At 48.2% G+C, this 14,660-nt stretch overlaps 2 non-coding genes across 2 annotated transcripts; both read right to left on the bottom strand.

Moving 5' to 3' along the window:
• Positions 1-5,516: 5,516 nt before the first annotated feature.
• On the bottom strand, positions 5,517-5,617 carry LOC114672052 (small nucleolar RNA U13). The gene has a single exon (XR_003722249.2). It is a non-coding gene; the product is annotated as a small nucleolar RNA U13 (small nucleolar RNA).
• A 5,218-nt stretch (positions 5,618-10,835) lies between these two features.
• LOC114672064 (U2 spliceosomal RNA) lies at positions 10,836-11,019 on the bottom strand. The gene has a single exon (XR_003722254.2). It is a non-coding gene; the product is annotated as a U2 spliceosomal RNA (small nuclear RNA).
• Between the last annotated feature and the right edge of the window lie 3,641 nt (positions 11,020-14,660).

The raw sequence follows: 14,660 nt of genomic DNA, 5'->3' as shown, positions 1-14,660 counted from the left end.
CCACTTGGGAGGCTCAGGCAGGAGAATCGCTTGAACCTGGGAGGCGGAGGTTGCAGTGAGCCAAAATGGCGACACTACACTCCAACCTGGGCAACAGGAGACTCCGTCTCAAAGAAAAAAAAGACCCTGATTCTCATTCTGCATTTCTACCGAGCTCCCTAGCAATGCTGATACTGCTCATACCCAGACTACACTTTGAGTAGCAAGAACCTCACAATTTAACGTTTACATTTGTTTTTTGTTTTTGTTTTTTTTTGAGACAGAGTCTCACTCTGTAACCAAGCTGGAGTGCAGTGGCGCCATCTTGGCTCACTGCAAGCTCCGCCTCCCGGGCTCAAGCGATTCTCCTGCCTCAGCCTCCCAAGTAGCTGGCACTACAGGCGCCCGCCACCACGCCTGGCTAATTTTTTGTATTTTTAGTAGAGACGGGGTTTCACCGTGTTAGCCAGGATGGTCTCGATCTCCTGACCTCACGATCCACACGCCTCGGCCTCCCAAAGTGCTGGGATTTACAGGCGTGAGTCACCGCGCCCGGCCATTTTACATTTGGTCTGTTTTCTATCTTACTACACTTGGATGTAAGCTCCTCATGGGTAGAGATTCCTTGACTGCTGTTTCCTCAACATGTCAAATTGTGCTTAACGTAGATGCTTAATAAATACTCGCTGAGTGAATACATGAGTGAAGAAACGCCGTGACCTCTCCCAACATGTTCGGGTCCACTAAGAACCCCAGATCTAAGGAGTCCTACCCACTTCAGCTGTGCTTCCCACACAGCCTCCTCTCATTTGCCCCTCAGCTGTCTTCCTTAACAACTAGCCATCCAAACATCGCCAAACGTCTGGTTCACCTCTTACCTGGAATCACTGCCATGCATTAGTTTACTGAGAGAAATTTCCACAAAACAGATGGAACCTTCACCTCCTTTAGACTACAGTCGTTGGGGTCGTGTAAGTAGAGGTCCTGGGGGCCTCACAGAGTGCAGAGGCCCACCTGCTTAGAACTCAGAAGCAAGTTAGGAGCCCTAGCACGGCGGGGGTAGCTTTACTCTGAGCTCCAGGAGAATTCCAGCTTGCTCGCTGCTCGCCCGTCCAAGAAAGCAGGAAGCCACACCCCCTCCTTCGCCCCCGCCTCTTTGGTTTCAGGCCTCCCCATCCCATAGCTCCACTCTCAGGAGAAACAAATTCAATTACAGACACTAAAGTGATTTAGGAACGCCGCCCAAGTTTATCGCTTTGGAACCAATCAGCCTATAATCTAATCAGTATTATTAAATCCTGTCTGAAGAGTTTATCTTGAAAAAAATTTAATAAAACACTATTACTTTGTGAAATATAGCATACATGCAGAAATGTGCACGAAACAAAAATCTACAGCCCAATGGTTTATCACTAAGACAAAGTCCATCCAAACACCATTCAGGTCAGCAAACAGAACCGAGCCACGTGCCAGATGCGTCTCCTTTCCCTCCTAACCTTAACTGTCCCTTTGTCCCGCACTAGCCTGTGTTTTTTGGGGGGAGTCTCATCGTTGCTTTTCTGGATAGTTTATTACTTACATGCAAGTCTCGAAATGCTATAGTTTTGCCTGTTTTCTGGAATGTACTTTATGTAAATACGCTTGTACACTGCACTTCTTCGTACAGTGTATTTCTGAATTTTACCACATGTTCATTTTCATAGCTGTATGGTATTCCATTATTGAAAAAAGTATATATATTTCATAGAATATATATCTGTGCATTATATATGTATGGGTGTGTATATAGATAGTTAGAGGGATATTAACAGATTATTGATCTGTTCTAGGCCATTGTGATTGTCCCCAGTCCAGGCCATTTTAAACAACACTGTCATGAATATTCTTGTATATACTTCCTGATATACATAAACTTGCATTACTACAGAGTGTTTACCTAGAAGTGGGATTTCTGTGCTACACAGCATGGTATATTCAGCTTTACCAGACATAGTAATACCAAAGGTTTTTCTAAAGGGGTTAATACCAATTTTTGTTTTTGAGACGGAATTTCACTCTTGTTGCCCAGGCTGGAGTGCAGTGGCGTGATCTTGGTTCCTGAAGGGGTGGCCTGCCCCTCCACACCTGTGGGTGTTTCTCGTAAGGTGGAACGAGAGACTTGAGAAAAGAAATAAGACACAGAGACAAAGTATAGAGAAAGAAAAGCGGGGGCCCAGGGGACTGGCGCTCAGCTTACAGAGGACCCACCTTTACCATCTTAAAGATAAGGGAGTGGCAGGACAATAGGATCGTTTTTAGGGAGGAAATCAGCAGTAAGACATAAGAACAAGGATCTCTGTGACATGAATAAGTTTAAAGGAAAATCCTGTGCCTTGAGATAAACCTTTTAGCAGCATTGTTTCATCCTATCACATGGGGATAAACCTTGGACAAAACCTAGCTTTTCTAGGAACAAAGACACACCCTGCACGCCCAAAATCCATTCAACCTTGAGTTACCACAGCACATGTCTCTTGCAAGGACAAGGTTGGGGGTAGGGTCACAGATTAACAGCATCTCAAATACAGAACAAAATGGAGTCTCTTACGTCTACTTCTTTCTATATAGACACAGTAACAGGCTGATCTCTTTCTTTTCCCCACAGTTCCCTGCGGCCTCCGCCTCCTGGGTTCAAGCAATTCTCCTGACTCAGCCTCCTGAGTAGCTGGGATTACAGGTGCCCACCGCCATGCCTGGCTTATTTTTTGTATTTTTTTTTTTTTTTTTTTTTTTTGAGACGCAGCCTTGCTGTGTTGCCCAGGCTGGAGTACAGTGGCGTGATCTTGGCTCACTGCAACCTCTGCCTCCCAGGTTAAACCGATTCTTCTGCCTCAGCCTCCTGAGTAGCTGGGACTACAGGCGACTGCCACCACACCCGGCTAATTTTTTATTTTTAGTAGAGATGGGGTTTCACCATATTGGCCAGGCTGGTCTCAATCTCCTGACCTCGTGATCCGCCTGCCTCGGCCTCCCAAAGTGCTGGGATTACAGGCATGAGCCACGGCACCCAGCCAGTTATTACCAATTCACATCCTTCCCCCAGGAGTGTTTGGGGGCTTCACATTCTTTCCAACACTTGGAATTGTCAAACCTTGAATTCTGTATCTAACTGTGATTTTAATCAACATTTCCTGTTTACAATGGTACTGAGTATCTTCTTTATGTCTATCGGCCAGTGTTTTTCTCTTTTGTGCCATGGGGGTCCAGGTCTCTAGAACATTCTTCTGTTGGGTCGTTTGCATTTTACTTATCTATCTTCTAAGAATGAGCCCTCTGCTGGCTCTGTGTGTTGTGGAGTCTCCCACTGTTTGTCTTGTATTTTCATTCCCTGGGTGGTGGTATCTTTTGGTGGACACTCTTAATTTTAATGTTGTCCAACATAGGAATCAAACTTAACAGGGATAATGGTTTTTGTTGTTGTTGTTGTTATTGTTGTTGTTGTTGTTTTAGAGACAGAGTCTCCCTCTGTCGCCCAGGCTGGAGTGTGCGGTGGTGCTATCTCGGCTCACTGCAAGCTCTGCCTCCCGAGTGGGATAGTGCTTTTTAATGTCATGTTTAAGATATATTTTCCTAATGCTAGACCAGGGTTTCTCTACCTGGCACTGATGACATTTTGGGTCAGATAATTCTTTGTTGAGAGGGGCTGTCCTGTGCATTATAGGATGTTTAGCAGCATCCCTGGCCTCCACCCACTATATAACAGTAGCAACTCCCTTCCAACCTAGTTGTAACGACCAAAAATGTCTTCAGACATTGCCAGAAGTCCCCATGTTTCAGAAACATTGCCATAGATCATAAACATATTCTCATATGATGCCTTATGAAAGCTTCATAGTGGGCCAATGCGGTGGCTCACGCCTCTAATCCCAGCACTTTGGGAGGCCGAGGTGGGTGGATCACTTGAGGTCAGGAGTTCAAGACCAGCCTGGCCAGCATGGCTAAGCCCTGTCTTTACTAAAAATACAAAAAGTTAGCTGGGCATGGTGGCGCACGCCTGTAGTCCCAGCTACTCAGAAGGCTGAGGCAGGAGAATCGCTTGAGCCCAGGAGACGGAGGTTGCGTTGAGACGAGATCATGCCACTGCAGGCCAGCCTGGATGACAGAGCGAGACTCCAACTCAAAAAAAAAATAAAAAAGCTTTATGGTGGCTGGGTGAGGTGGCTCACACCTGTAATCCTAACACTTTGGCAGGCTGAGGAGGGTGGATTTCTTGAGGCCAGGAGTTCCAGACCAGCCTTGCCAACATGGCAAAACCCTGTTGTTTCTACTAAAAATATAAAAATTAGCTGAGCATGATAGTGCACACCTGTGATTCCAGCTACATGGGAGGCTGAGGCAGGAGAATCGCTTGAACCCAGGAGGCAGAGGTTGCAGTGAGCTGAGATTGTACCACTGAACTCCAGCCTGGGTGACAGAGCAAGACTCTGTCTCAAAATAAATAAATAAATAAATAAATAAAAGCTTCATAGATATATAATTCAACTGGAATTGATTTTTGTGCAAGCCGTGAGGCAGGCATCCTACTTCATTTGTTTGAAGATATGGTGGGGGGAACGCAAAGGGTTTGTGTTTTTTTCTGTTCTCTCACTCAACAATCAACACGGAAGATTTCTGTGACCAAATGTATGGGGTTTCCCCCCACACACCAAGCGAACAGTCAATTCTGCAGCTGACACCAGCGGGTGTGCTCTAATCTAATTCAGTTCTCACACTCTCAACCTGGAGATGGCATCAGGTCCCACAGGTTGAGGACTCAGTCCCCAAGACTGCCCCTGCCCCCAACTTTGGAGGCCAGTTGCAAGTCCCAGCCTGTTTCACTTGTGCTTCTGATCAACCAGCTATGAATTAGAGTTCCCAGGACCTCCTCCTTAGGTTCAGTTAATTTGCTAGAGTGGCTCACAGAACTCGGGGAAACACTTACTTATGGTTGCTAGTTTATTATAGAGCATATTAGAAAGGATACCAAAGAACACTAGATGAAAAGATGCAGAGGGTGAGATATGGGGGAAGGGGGCGGAGCTTCCTGGTCCTCCCCAAGCTCCTCCCCGGTGTTCCACCCTCCAGGAACCACCATGTGTTCAGCTGTCCACAAGCTCATCTGAACCCTGCCCTTTTGGGTTTTTTATGGAGGCTTCACTACACAGGCATGATTGATTAAACCACCGGCCATTGATCAACTTAGCCTTCAGCCCCTCTCCCCTCCCTGGAGGTTGGGGGGCAGAGCCGAAAATCACACCCTTCTAATCCTGCCTTTGTCTTTCTGGTAACCAGCCCCCTTCTGAAGCTACCTAGTGGCTGCCAGCCATCAGTCAACTCATTAGCACACAAAAATATATCACTTTGGAGAGTCTAAGGATTTTAGCAGTTGTATGCCAGGAAATGGGAAGAAGACCAAATGTGTATCTCACAATATCACATACCATACTTTTCCAACGCCATTTATTGAAGTTTATCTTCCACACTGCTCTGAAGTTCTTTGTTATTTTACTTTTTTCTCACTTCAGACTGGTAACAGGCAGACCTTACCAGGTTTGAGAAAGGCACGTCCCACACATGAGTGTGAAAACCCAACCATCATGCTTATGAACTGCAAACAGATCTGCCTTTGTTATTCAACAAATGTCCATTTGTTCATGGTTCTGCTGCTGGTTTCTGTACTCTGTCATATCTTTGCACCAGTACTCCTCTGTCTTCATTACTTAGTTTCATGAGAAGTCTTTATATTTGCTAGAGTAAGTCATCTCCCTATTCCTGTCTTTCCATATTCAAGTATGTGTTGATTTATCTTGGCATTTTGTTTATATATAAACTTTAAATCTGGCTCATCAATTTCTGTAAACACTTGCAGTTTTGCTTGGGGCTACACTGAATCTGTAGGTTAATTTGAGGAGAACTGACATCTTTCCAGCGTTAGAACTTTCAGTATATGAACATGGCTTATGCCTCCATTTATATGAGCATTCTTTATTCTTTTATGTTCCCAGATGATGGACTTTGTTCACCAAACTCCTCCTAGAATCCTGAAAGGCCACACGTTTTAAGCCCTAGGCCCAATGTCACATATAATGCCTGTGCAATTCATGGGTTTATTTATGTCAGATGTAATTTCATTTTTTACATTTTTATTTATTTATTTATTTTTTTGGGACAGGGTCTCACTCTTACCCAGGCTGGAGTGCAGTAGCGTGATCATGGCTCTCTGAAGCCTCGACTTCCCAGGCTCCATTGATCCTCCCACCTCAGCCTCCTCAGTAGCTGGGACCACAGGCGTGTGCCACAAGCATTCACACATGCACAGGTGTGTGCAGTAGAGACAGGCTTTCACCATGTTGCCCAGGCTGGACTCGAAACTCCTGAGCTCAAGTGATCCTCCTGCCTTGGCTTCCCAAAGTACTAGGATTACAGGTATGAGCCATGGCACCCAGGCAGGCGTAATTTCAAGTACTGAAGAAGCTTACAAAGATAAGGACTTTATTAAAAGAATTATTTGCAGGCTGGGTGCAGTGGCTCACTCCTGTAATTCCAGCACTTTGGGAAGCCCAAGGTGGGCGGATCACCTGAGATCAGGAGTTTGAGACCAGCCTGGAAACATGGCGAAACCCCATCTCAACTAAAACTACAAAAATTAGCCAGGCGTGGTGGCGCGCACCTGTAATCCCAGCTACTTGAGAGACTAAGGCAAGTGATTCGTTTGCATCCGGGAGGTGGAGGTTGCAGTTAGCCGAGATCATGCCACTGCACTCCAGCCTGGGCGACAGAGTGAGACTCTGTCTCAAAAAAAAAAAAAAAAAAAAAAAAAAAAAAAAAAAAAAGCCGGGCGCGGTGGCTCACATCTGTAATTCCAGCACTTTGGGAGGCCGAGGTGGGCAGATCACGAGGTCAGGAGATCCAGACCATGCTGACTGACACGGTGAAATTCCGTCTCTACTAAAAATGCAAAAAAATTAGCTGGGCGTGGTGGCGGGCGCCTGTAGTCTCAGCTACTCGGGAGGCTGTGGCAGGAGAATGGCATGAACCTGGGAGGCGGAGCTTGCAGTGAGCCGAGATCTTGTCACTGGACTCCAGCCTGGGCGACAGAGCGAGACTCCGTCTCAAAATAAATAAATAAATAAATAAATATTGCAATGTGAAGAAATTTGGGAGAAAGGAAAATAAAGTGGGAGAAGAAACAAAATGGAGGCCCCTGCAAGTCCAGGTTGTGTAGCTGCCCGGTCTGGGTGAGAGATTATTGTCACCATTTAGCAGGCAGGCACAGATTTCACCTTTGGGCAACCCTGAATGTCAGGCTCAGCACCATGAAATTTCACACTTTATTGTGGGCTCCCATTGTTGCGCTCTGATTATTTGATTCAGCTAACATGGTACTGGCACATTTCATCTTCAAATAACCCTTGCTGAGGCAAATTTTTTTTTAAATTCCATTTTAAGATGAAAAGTAAGGTTAAAGAGGTTAAGTGATCTGCCCTTAGCCACGTATAGAAGTTAGCATGTTCAAGTCCATCTTCCGATTCCAAGGCCAATGCCTGCCCTCCTTCCATTCTACCTCCCCACAGTGTGTGGGATTTCTGCTCTTGCTGTTTCATAAGCTCTGGACACTTGAAAGATATCTAATATACAGAAGGCAGATGCTAGTTATTATCAGACAAGCTGAAGTGAAAGCATGAAAGGGCTCAGGAATCACTTCTTTTCTTTTTGTTCTTTTTTCCTTTTTTGAGATGAAGTCTCACTCTGTAGCCCAGGCTGGGCTGCAGTGGTGCAATCTCGGCTCATTGCAACCTCTGCCTCCAGGGTTCAAGCGATTCTCCTGCCTCAGCCTCTCGAGTAGCTAGGACTACAGGCATGCATCACCATGCCCCGCTAATTTTTGTATTTTCAGTAGAGACATGATTTCACCATGTTGGCCAGGCTAGTCTTGAACTCCTGATCTCAGGTGATGCAGCCGCCTCTGCCTCCCAAAGTGCTGGCATTACAGGCCTGAGCCACTGAGCTGGGCCAGGAATCACTTCATGATGGCATTACCAAGGGCTGTAGATGCTGAAATTTATCAGAAAGGGATATTCTTGTTTCTGTGATGGACAAGCGCTGCCCCACCCAGACTCCTTAAGGCTCTTCCAGCCCTGAAATAAACCGTGGTGTAGAGCATTTATATGCTAAAGAGATCACTTTCTTGCTTACTTTATCCATTATTTCCATGGCTCTCTCTTGTCCCTAAGCTGCTCCTGTGTCTACGGTTTCACCCTGGAGGGCCAAAAGTTCCAACAGGCAAGTAAAGCTCATGCTTGCTTAGCCCACAAAGGGGGAACAAGTACTGCATACTTCGCATTTCAACATCTCTTTTGGGGGTACCAGGGTATACAACTCCCTTGTCCTGGTTTTATTATTTATTTATTTTTGAGACAAGGTCTGCCTCTATCACCCAGGCTGGAGTTCAGTGGAGCTATAATGGCTCACTGCAGCCTTGACCTCCCTAGGCTCAAGTGATCCTCCTACCTCAGCCTCCCAAAGAGCTGGGACTACAGGCATACGACATCATACCCGGCTAAGTTTTTGTATTTCTTTCTAGAGACAGGGTTTTGCCACTGTCCAGGCTGGTTTCGAACTCCTGGGCTCAAGTGATCTATCCACCTCAGCCTCCCAAAATGCTAGGATTACAGGCTTGAGCCACCATGCCTGTCCTGTCCTGGTTTATAACAGATGAGGTGAGGCTGCTATGCAGCTTTTATTTTGAAAAAGAACTATGCAGTTAGATTTCCTTGACTGTTCTTTCCTCAAAGAGCAACTCATTTCTCCATCTTCCTTTAATCTTGTCATAATGTATCCAAGGATGATATAAGCCCACCTCCACCAACAGTAGAAGAAAGACGCAAAAACACCACACCTTTACCAATCAATGGCTATGTCCTCATCCTCAAGCCCTCAGGAGTAAATAAGTTTTGCAAATGAAATTTTATTTTACCTATACAAAGACTAAAGATTTTTAATCAAAAATGCAATTTATTGCTTCTACCCAAGATCAAGGGTAATATCTGTGCTTATTATGTAATATCTGACACATTCACTAGCTGAGAACAAAATAATAAGTGGGTTTTAAGAGCAGAAGATAGTGTAATCTTGCTTCATCCACTAGGTGTGCGGGTTCAACAATGCAGTAACAACCAGAACAACGGTGCTCCAGATAACTGATGACTCCAGTACGGCTCTGGCCCTCATGCTCTCAGTTTTAATACGAAACCTGCCTTTTTCCCTTTTATTTTTTATTTTTTTTACTTTTATTTTTTGAGGCGGAGTCTTCCTTTGTCGCCCTGGCTGGAGTGCAGTGGTGGATCTCTGCTCAGTGCAACCTCTGCTTCCAGGGTTCAAGTGATTCTCCTGCCTCAGCCTCCGGTTTAACTGTGATTACAGGCGTGCACCACCACGCCCCAGCTAATTGTATTTTCAGTAGAGACAGGGTTTCAACATGTTGGCCAGGCTGGTCTCGAATTCCTGACCTCAGGGTATCTGCCCACCTTTGCCTCCCAAAGTGCTGGCATTACAGGCGTGAGCCACTGCACCTGGCCTTTCCTTATTTATTTTTTTGAGACAAGGTCTGTCACCCAGGCTGGAGTGCAGTGGCTCGATCTCAGCTCACTGAAATCTCCGCCTCCCAGGTTCAAGCAATTCTCCCACCTCAGCCTCCCGAGTAGCTGGGATTACAGGCGCCCGCCACCAAACCCAGCTAATTTTTGTATTTTTAGTACAGATGGGGTTTCACCATGTTGGCTAGGCTGCTATTTTTATTTTTTTATTGAGACAGAGTCTCGCTCTGTTGCCCAGGCTACAGTGCAGTCGCGGGATCTTGGATCACTGCAACCTCCACACCCCGCCCATTCCCCACGGGTTCAAATGATTCGTCTTTGCTGAGATTAGAAGCGCCCACCACCACGCCCAGCTAATTTTTGTATTTTTAGTAGAGACAGGGTTTCACCATGTTGGCCAGGCTGGTCTCAAACGCCTGACCTCAGGCGATCCTCCCGACTTGCCCTCCCAAAGTGCTGGGATTACAGGCGTGAGCCACCATGCTTGGCCTCCTTTTTATCTTTGTTATTTTTTGAGACAGGGTCTTGCTTTCTCATCCAGGCTGGAGTGCAGTGGCACAATCATGGCTCCTTGACCTCTTGAGTTCATGCAACAATCCTCCCACCTCAGCTTCTTAGGTAGCTGGGACTAAAGGCATGAGCCACCACACCCAGCTAATTAAAAACTTCTTCTTTTTTTTTTTTTTTGTAGAGTGCCAGGTGCAGTGTGGCTCATACCTGTAATCCCAGCACTTTGGGGTTGGGTGCGAGGATCGCTTGATCCCTGAGCCCAGATCCCAGGAGTTTGAGACTAGCCTGGGTAACGCGGGGGAAACACCTCTACAAAAAACAAAAACAAAAAAACCATATATACATATGAAAACAAAAAACTTCACACTTGCCCATTGTTATGGCACGCGCCTGCTATTTCCAGGGGCTGATGTGGATGAACCCAGGAGTCCAAGGATGCATTGAGTGAGCCAGAATCACGCTGTCTCAGAAAACTCAGTCTTGCCATATTTGCTCACGCTGATCTTGAACTCCCGGGCTCAATCTTCCTTCAAAAGAGCTGGGATTGCTGTGCGTCAGCCACCTCATCTTGGAAAATTTAATCGAAACAGTAGACCTATGTCTTCTAAATTGCTAGCATGCCTGTCTTTTCTTTTTATAACAGCCATACTGTTATAAAGTCATACGCAACCACAAAAACTCGACGTTAATGAAGGCACGAACAACTCTATCTTTATTAGTATTTATGAGATGAAGCGCACTATCGTTCCTGGAAATACTACTATACCAGGTCTATGAGTGCAAGATGGAGCAAGCTCCCATTACCAACTCCTGCTTCCAAAAAATGCCTTTAATATTCACCAGAACAGATACAGATATTAAGCTAATAAGAACACACACTACCGTTCTTCCGGGCCAAAAAAACCCCAAAAACAATAGCAGGAGTATGGCCCCTCCCAGAGCCTCCCTTCTTGCACTCACCTTAAGGTCACGGTGAGAAACCTCATCTTCGGTAAACATTTCACTCGTTTTCTGATGTAAACATTACATTGAAAACATACCCTCTTTGAGACATTTTGTCTGCTTCTTAGTGACTTCGATCTTTGTCGCCCCTTTTCCTTGGTCGCGAGGGCCGTCATTTGCATGTCCCGCCCTCCCTGCACCCAGGAGGCGTGGCCACCAAGGGGCCCGGTCCTGCACAGCGCCCCGAGGAAGCTGGTTTGGAAGCTCTGGAGCGACCCCACTGCCGGGTAAAGGACAATATTTGCCCAGAACGGAAGGGAATTTGGGATGAAGTTGCCGTAAGAGTGTGGGACGAAGCTGTTTCGGGCAGAGCAGTCGGAACTCACCTGAGGAAAGCATGGGGGCAGGAGTCACTAATATGAATGAGTGGCACGGACAGGGCGGCCTTGCAGCGCCCTCGGTGTTGGAAGGGAAGATCGTGCAGCGCCATGGGGACCAGGGCGGCGGGCCGCAGCTGGGATCGGGGTGAACGCCGGTCAGGGTGCCTTGGAGCGGATTCTGTCCTCGGGAGCTGCGGTTCTTACTCCTCTGCCGTCACCGGCGGGCGACCTTAGGCAGGGAGTGAAATGCAACGGGAGCCCTGGAGGGAGGGTGAAGCCGCGCATGCAGGAGGAACCTACTATTGGCGAGTTCAGGACCCGCAGCTGCGGAGGTGGGGGACCACTGTGTGGCGGCCTGCTGAGCGGCTGCGTGCTCCGCGGTTGGAGGGGGGAACCTCCAGCCCACCTCCTTTTTTCAGCCTAGAAACCGCTAGTTACCCCCTTTCTTATGCGACCAAGACAGTAATAACTTTCACGGCCCTCCGGGTCTGCGCCCATTCTCCTCTGAGGATTCGCTCATCCACCGGGAGGCCTGTTTTCCTCACCTGTTGTCCCTCTGGCAGACCCTAGGCCTCTTGGAGTCCAGCCAGCATCTCTCTGCCCGCTGTTTCTGAGGTGACAGCATGCTGGCAGCCCTCGCTCTGGGCGCCTCCTTGGCCTGGGCGCCCACTCTGGCCGCGCTTGAGGAGCCCTGCAGTCCGCCACGGCACTGTGGGAGCCCCTCTCTGGGCTGGACGAGACCGGAGCCAGCTCCCTCTGCTTGCGGGGAGGTGTGAAGGGAGAGGCGCGGGCGGGAACGGGGGCTGTGGCGCTCACACGCGGGCTCGGCGGGCCCAGCACTCGGAGCGGCCTGCCGGCGCCGCAGGCCCAGGGCAGTGAGGAGCTTAGCACCTGGGCCAGTAGCTGCAGAGGGTGCGCCGCGTCCCCCAGCAGTGCCGGCCTGCCGGCGCTGCGCTGGAGTTCTTGCCGGGCTTCAGCTGCCTCCCCGCGGGGCAGGGCTCGGGACCTGCAGCCGGCCATGCCCGCACCCGCCACCCCGAGGTTGGCTCCCGCGGGGAGCCTCCCCGACGATCACCGCCCCCTGCTCCGCGGCACTCCGTCCCATCAAACGCCCAGGGGCTGAGGAGTGTGGGTGCAACCCGCAGAACCGGCAGGCAGCTCTGCTCAAGGCTCCCGTGTGGAATCCACTAGGTGAAGCAACTTGGGCTCCTCAGTCTAGTGGGGACTTGGAGAACTTTTATGTCTAGCCAAGGGATCATAAATGCACCAATCAGCACTCTGTGTCTAGCTCAGGGATTGTAAATGCACCAATCAGCACTCTGTCAAAACGGACCAATCAGCTCTCTGCAAAATAGACCAATCAACTCTATGTAAAATGGACCAATCAGCAGGATGTGGGTGGGGGCTTGATAAGGGAATAAAAGCAGGCTGCCAGCACCAATCAGCGCTTTTCTGAAGGGTGGGAGCGTTGTTGTTTTGCTCTTTGCAATAAATCTGGCTGCTGCTCGCTCTTTGGAGCCAGGCCACCTTTATGAGCTGTAACACTCACTGCAAAGGTCGGTAGCTTCACACTTGAAACCAGCAAAACCATGAACCCACCGGGAAGAATGAACAACTCCAGATGCACTACCATTAAGAGCTGTAACATTAGCTGCGAAGGTCTGCAGCGTCACTCCTGAAGTCAGAGAGACCATGAATCCACCAGAAAGAAAAAACTGGACACATCTGAACATCTGAAGGAACAAACTTCGGACTACCATCTTTAAGAACTGTAACACTCACCGTGAAGGTCCGCAGCTTCATTCTTGAAGTCAGCTAGACCAAGAACCCCCCAATTCCGGACACAGTTCCCACCCACCACACTCTCTCCCTAGTTCTATCCCAGCTCTTTAAACAGTTGTAGTTCAAACCTCAGACCATGACAGCACATGAGCCTGAACTCCAGTATGGCCCTGGACAAGTTCCTTAATCTCTCTGAGCCTCGGCTTTCTTGAAGCAGCGGTAACATTGTTATTAGTAGCCTCCTGGCCCCAGTACACCGACATACATATATGTGGATATCCTGTGAGGGGTCGTTTCTTGTCCGCAGAGGTCCATACTTTGTTCCTGAGTCACTGATGCATTCCTGCATCCAGCATGTTTAAGGGAGACAGTCTGGGGAGGGCAGGGAAGAGCCTAGCGGGTCCCTTAGTGATTAGGGCTGTGATGGGGGTGTTACTGGAAAAGGGTCCCTATCCAGACCCCAAGAGAGGGTTCTTGGACCTCTTGGAAGAAGGAATTTGGGGCAGGTCCATAAAGTGAAAGGAAGTTTATTAAGAAAGTAAAGGAATAAAAGAATGGTTACTCCATAGGCAGAGCAGCAGCATGAGCTACTTGACTGACTATATTTACAATTTTTCTTGATCCTCTGCTAAACAAAGGGTGGATTATTCATGGGTTTTCTGGGAAAGGGGTGGGTAATTCCTGGAACTGAGAGTTCCTACCCTTTTTAGACCCTATAGGGTAACTTCCTGATGTTGCCATGGCATTTGTAAACTGTCATGGCACTGGCAGGAGTGTCATTTAGCATGGGAATGCATTATAATTACCATATAGTGAGCAGTGAGGATGACCAGAGGTCACCTTCGTCACCCTCTTGGTTTTGGCTGGCTCCTTTACTGCATCAGTGTTTTATCAGCAAAGTCTTTGTGACCTGTGTCTTATGCGGACTTTCTATCTCATCCTGATTTAGAATGCCTAAGCTAGTGGGAATGCAGCCCCGCAGGTCTCAGCCTTATTTTACCCAGCCCCTATTCAAGATGGAATTGCTCTGGTTCGATTGCCTCTCACGGGGCAGTGCACAGTCACATCTTGGTCTCCGCCGCCTCATCCTTCCAGATCTTTCAGATGTTTGCCCTCTGGCATTCTAGGATAGGAAGACTGCTTCCAAAGTGATGCAGGATTTTTCTCGGACACTTTTCCAACTGCAGACTTCTGGCCTTCGATGCTCCAGCCCATGCCTAGCTCTGCCCCAGGCAGGAGGTGCCCTGCACACTTGGGCTTGCACTCTGGTGGGGTTCCTGCAGCCACCAAGACTACATGCTCAACCCCAGTAGGAGGGGGTGTGTGAGCAAGTGAGTGCCTCATCTTGCCAGCCACTCCAAGTGCCCTTTGGGGCTTGCAGCTGGATCAGGCCTGTTGGAAGCAACTCCCAGGGTGAACTCTGACATCCAGATGAAGTGAACTTGGTGGCGCC

Source organism: Macaca mulatta, chromosome 13 (genome assembly GCF_049350105.2).
Source record: "Macaca mulatta isolate MMU2019108-1 chromosome 13, T2T-MMU8v2.0, whole genome shotgun sequence".
Lineage (NCBI taxonomy): Eukaryota > Metazoa > Chordata > Mammalia > Primates > Cercopithecidae > Macaca > Macaca mulatta.
This window is presented reverse-complemented; position numbering and strand designations above follow the sequence as displayed.